The 5,834-nt window shown below is 35.4% G+C and overlaps 1 long non-coding RNA gene across 1 annotated transcript; it reads left to right on the plus strand.

The window, feature by feature from the left end:
• The first annotated feature begins 500 nt into the window (after positions 1 to 500).
• Positions 501 to 3,089, plus strand: LOC139720034 (uncharacterized). The gene is made up of 4 exons (XR_011710145.1): positions 501 to 731; positions 1,510 to 1,632; positions 2,303 to 2,406; positions 2,794 to 3,089. It is a non-coding gene; the product is annotated as an uncharacterized lncRNA (long non-coding RNA).
• The last annotated feature ends 2,745 nt before the right edge of the window (positions 3,090 to 5,834 follow it).

Below are 5,834 nucleotides of genomic sequence, written 5' to 3' on the forward strand. Positions count from 1 at the left end.
TGCTACAAGTCTAGCATTAAATCAGGGAGGTCCTCTTCCCACCTCCCTGTCTAAATTGAGGCGTTACCAACAACAATGAAGAGTTTGATAATGTTGTCGAGAATACCGTACCAGCAAATTTGATTTGGATAGACAACAAGCAAAAAAAAAAAAAAAAAAAATTGCTATGCAACGTTTATGCTCAGCACCTGACTTCATAAATTGTTCTATCATGCTATACTATGAGCTTAAAAGCCTCAATGTGGTCGTAATTGGCTTATACGTGGCAAGTACTTTTGCCTTAGTTTGCGATTTTTCGTTTTGTTTATTTTTATTGTCTACAATCTATGGTTCTTTGAAACACAGAGGTTTTTTTTTGGGGGGGGGGGGGTGGAGGCTGGGGATTCGGAGCTGGGCAAATTGTAAAATTAAACCAAAGAGATGTTCATAAACTTCAGATTCTGGTAAGCCGTAGAATATAGACCTGAAAGGGATGGGGGGGGGGGCAGTGTGATGTTTTGCTAATCTGTGCATCAATTTTATGATCTTACAGAACTGGTAGTGATGGAGTTTCATGTGACTGACAATGACATCTTTCATTCATTTTCCATTATAAACAGATATTGAGGCATTTGTGTGGACAACCCAACAACTTACAGACTGGAATGAAATGAGTGCTGTCCTTCGATGATGGGCTACTTTACAGTATTGTACTCCATACCGCATTCCTTGAACAAGCTTGAACAAGAACCGTAAGTTACATTGCTATCTGTCAAGGATTTAGAGTAAATTAGACAGACCAGTGTGTAATAGACAGTGCAGGCACACTACTAGTAATAATAATATTACTAATATGATTTGCCACATACTGAAATAATTGTTTTGATTACCTTTGAATTCTCAATGAAAAAAAATGATTTGAGAGTTACTTCTGCTAAAAGTCTAACGTTAAATCAGGGAGGTCCTCTTCCCACCTCCCTGTCTAAATTGAGGCGTTACCAACAACAATGAAGAGTTTGATAATGTTGTCGAGAATACCGTACCAGCAAATTTGATTTGAAATAATGGATAGACAACAAGCAAAAAAAAAAAAAAGATGCTGTGCAACGTTTATGCTCAGCACCTGAATTCATAAATTGTTCTATCATGCTATATTATGAGCCTAAAAGCCCCAATGTAGACGTAATTGGTCTATACGTGGCAAGTACTTTTGCCTTAGTTTGCAATGTTTCGTTTTGTTTGTTTTGATTTTCTACAATCTATGGTTCTTTGAAACACAGAGGGTTTTTGGGGAGGATGGAGGCTGGGGATTCGGAGCTGGGCAAATTGTAAAATTAAACCAGAGAGATGTTCATAAACTTCAAATTCTGGTAAGCTGTAGAATATAGACTTGAAAGGGATGGGGGGGGGGGGGCAGTGTGATGTTTTGCAAATCTGTGCATCAATTTTATGATCTTACAGAACTGGTAGTGATGGAGTTTCATGTGACTGACATCTTTCATTCATTTTCCATTACAAACAGATATTGAGGCATTTGTGTGGACAACCCAACAACTTGCAGACTGGAATGAAATGAGTGCTGTCCTTCGATGATGGGCTACTTTACAGTATTCCTGCAGATTTCTCCTATCATCTCAAGCTTGAACAAGAACTGTAAGTTACATTGCTATCTGTCAAGGATTTAGAGTAAATTAGACAGACCAGTGTGTAATAGACAGTGCAGGCACACTACTAGTAATAATAATATTACTAATATGATTTGCCACATACTGAAATAATTGTTTTGTCTTACTCTTTCTTTAATTACAACTGTATTTGTAGTTTTATGAATGTGAAGCACTGACATAACATGGAATCCAACATTTTGACATCTAATTACCTGTAGTCATGTTGCATTTTGTTATAAAGGCACTGCTGTCCCTCAGTCTGATTTTGATATGGTAGCAGTATGCAATTTCTTCAGTGTCATGTATCTTTCAGGACTGTTGTAACTGTAGTCTTTTATTGTTAGTTTGATTATTGTTGTGTTTTTATTTTTTTATTGGGAGGGGGGCAAGGGAGATGAGGAAGATCAGTTATACACTCTGTACTGATATGAGATACCATCAACTTTGCCAAAGTCAATGGCATATACTGTATGACAAATTCTTGGCAGAGACGATGAAAATGAACTGTCTCAATATACATTTATAGTTTTACTCATGTCAATGTGTTTTTTCTTTGTACACTCAGAAGTCAAATGTCTGAGACATTACTTGCATGGAATTGACTATGTCACTGCTTTTCACTTGTGATGTCCTGCTTTCTGTATTCTTTACTTTAGTTCTGCTCCTGATTCTAATCAACAATATGTTCATTCACCATTTCGTCTGGCTTAGCATCCTCTTCTTACTGCACTCAAGGGTTACATTGTGCACCATGCTAAAGGTGAGCAAGATATAAACAGCAATCCATGCAACACCTTTTCATGTAGTATTTGGTTTTATTTTGTCATAGACAATTACTAAGAAAATCCAGTGTCAATGGACAATTAGGTGTAATCCTAGTACAGTCTTCTTGTGCACATTATCACATTGATTTAAACTTTATGATAAAAAAAAAATGCATTAGCACTTTGGAGTAAAACACTACCAAAGTGTTTATATGAAAGGAACATTATCATATAATTATTTTCTTAGGGAAATCGGTGTAGTTTAAAAAATGTGGAAAATTTATTAAGAAGTATGTTATGACTGTTGTATCAAATGTCATCATTCCCCTCTGCAATGGAGAAGTAACATTGTCTGTGAAAAACAATTGTTCCTCTTTGCATAGGGAGAGAAGCAGATAACAACTGTCTACTGGAGAAAGCCAAGAGAAACCCGAAACAGCTACAAATGACTAGGGTGGCTGAGCTGAACATCTGCACTAAAATCCAAGCCATGGGATCATTATGGAAGGAGATCATAGCAATATTTCACCACAATCACAGAGTTGCTCCACACAGCAGCAGCAAACTTTTCACAAGAGTGTGTACTTTATGAATGGACAGGCAGGTTCTGGCAGAATATTATTTCGATGTTCTTTTTGATTTTCTATTTAATGACTTTGGGTTTGTATGTGTGCAGAAATGAGGGGGGGGGGGTAGTGGTGTCTTAAAGTAGGACATCATTTTTAATAATGATGATAATAATGATAATAATAATACCGGTAATTATAATAATCAACTGTGCTTATATAGCATATGGAAACATTCTGTATTATGCCTTTTGTGCTCAAGGATAGAAATGATCTAACAAAAACATACAATTGCAATTACAATGATACCTTGTTTCACGTTTAGACTGTAATGACAGGTGTTTGCAAGGCAGACTTAGATTTGTCAACATTTGCAATTCATTTTAAATTCTGGGTAAGATTATTCCATATATGGTAGAGACATTACAAGCAAATGTATGCCATTGCTTTTTTATTCAGAATAACAAATAAGTCACTACCTTTTGAACGAAGATTTCTCTCTGGTGTGTTTCCTATTTAAAGTAGTTCTTTCAAATAGTGTGGATTCAAAAGTTAATATCAACATTTTGATCTGTATATGAATTTTGACTGGAAGCTAGTGCAAGCTTCTTAGCACCGGTGAATTTTTTTTTCATGTTTTTGGAATTTGGACACTACTCTTGCAGCAGAGTTAGGAATAGCTTGTAATCTCTGTATCTGTTTGACTGACAATCCACAAAGTAATTAATGACAAGATCAACAGGTCACATTAAGAAACCATGAACTGAATGTACTGCTGTGCATTTATCAGTAAAGTCTCAAATTTTCCAAATATGGTATGTGAAAGAATCAAGGAGACATTAAGGGACATTAATCCTACATACAGTATCTCTCACTGTCACCTTATTCACTGACATTACTCTTGATAACCATCAATCCATGAGTCTTTCTATACAGCTTTGTCACAATGATGCCATCCTCAATTTCCACTGTATTATGCTTCCCCTCTCTGACTTTAAACAGTGCTTTTCACAACAAAACCATACCAATGTTAAATACCATACAGATGTCTCTTCTTTTACTCTGTTTATGAACCAGCTCTCCCATCAAACTATTCATTTTGTCTCCCTTAGCCCAGCCACCATTATGCCAAACCCATAAACAATTTTCAGTATTTTTGAATTATGCCTACCACAGCACCTGTGACACCACAGCAGACGTAAACTAAAGTCAGGACCAAGTCAAGTCAAGTTGTGCAAGTTAGAAAGGTATTAGTAGACTGCAAGAGGGATATAAACAATTGGATGCCTTCATTTCCTCTGCTTGCTCTCTCTCTGCAACTAATAAATGACTAATAAACTTTGACAGAAAATGTTTTCTTGGATGATAGATGTACTGGAGTACATAGCCATATTATTGCAGTCTGTGTCCACATCAGAAATTATGGCCTAGACATCATTATCTATGTCTTTTTATATTGTATATTGTTGTGGATTTTATTTTTGAAACAATAATGAGTAAATGCAGATCTGATAGCCACTTCTTACTGAGCTTAGATAAGGAACTTTGTGTATGGTATCCTCTAGCAGTGAGAGAAAAGAAAGGGAAACATGAGGATTTTTATATCTTGCAAAATAACATGGTATGGTAATAAATTATATTTCAGGCACATACTGTGCATAATATGAGTGCTTACAAACTTTTACAAAGTTAGGGAAGATCAAGACTGTTTGCAGAAGATTTATAATACACTTTGTGAACTGTTACAGCAATTTAAACATCAATTAGCTCAGTCACTGTCTACAAGATTGTATTGCCTTTGATATGAAGAAGGTTATCCATACCAAATCAGCTAGTGTCTTTGTAATTATGTACTTGTATTCATATCATCATATTCTAGATTGATTATAAAGTTAATGTTTGGTAAACAGCATTTGACCAGGTTGAAGTTAGGTTATGGGATATGGAAGGAGGTGGAACATTTTGGTCATTATTTTGTAAGATTTTTGGGCTTTAAAGGCAAAAGTCAGTCTAGTCTCATACGTCTGACTGACATTTTTGAATCTACAAAAAAAAAAAAGAAATATTGTAGTACCCTGAATGCCATAAAATATAGATATCAAGGTGGGTGATACATACAGAGCTTTGGTATAAATGTTAGAACATAACAGAAACCTTCGTTACATCTGAAAAATAAATGAAAGGTAATGTACTGTACCTTAACTTCATTCAAGTTGGAATCTGCATTATATGAGTAATATGATCCACGTATAGTTTATTGAAAAGCCATATTTAAAACTCGTGTACACACGTGGTGATAAATCTATGAATGAGAAAAGATACCCAGATAAAGCTCATTTAGTTTTTATGTAATTTAAAAAGTTTTGTAATGTGTCACGTGTAGGAAATAAATAGAGAGAGAGATTGTGTGTTTGTTTGTGTGTATGTGTGTGTTTGCGTGTGTGTGAGGGAGAGAGAGAAAGAAAGCGAAAGAAAGGGTGGAAAAGAGAGTGATATTACCAGCACAGAATTATTTTCTGTACAAGAATGACACATTCACAAAGCAATATAGCAAACTGATTACATTTCATATTCGAAAACAACATGCTTCGTGGTTATAGCACGAGATACAGTAATGCTCCGAGGAAGAGAGTGAATCTTGAAAATTATGATCCAAAATAATGTGCATAAAGACCGATGCAATGAGCTGAGAGCAATGATCAATGTGTAATATAGTGAAGAACAACTCAATAATAATGCCTTTCTGCGAATGGATAAGAGATTTAGAAGGGGAAAAGAAAAAAAAAAGTATCAAACAAAATCTTGATACCCAATTCATATCACTAGTATACAAAGGAGCATCGCTAATGCGCGCGCTC

Source organism: Diadema antillarum, unplaced genomic scaffold (genome assembly GCF_040938485.1).
Source record: "Diadema antillarum isolate AM-2024a unplaced genomic scaffold, OU_Dant_1.0 scf00000120, whole genome shotgun sequence".
Classification (NCBI taxonomy): domain Eukaryota; kingdom Metazoa; phylum Echinodermata; class Echinoidea; order Diadematoida; family Diadematidae; genus Diadema; species Diadema antillarum.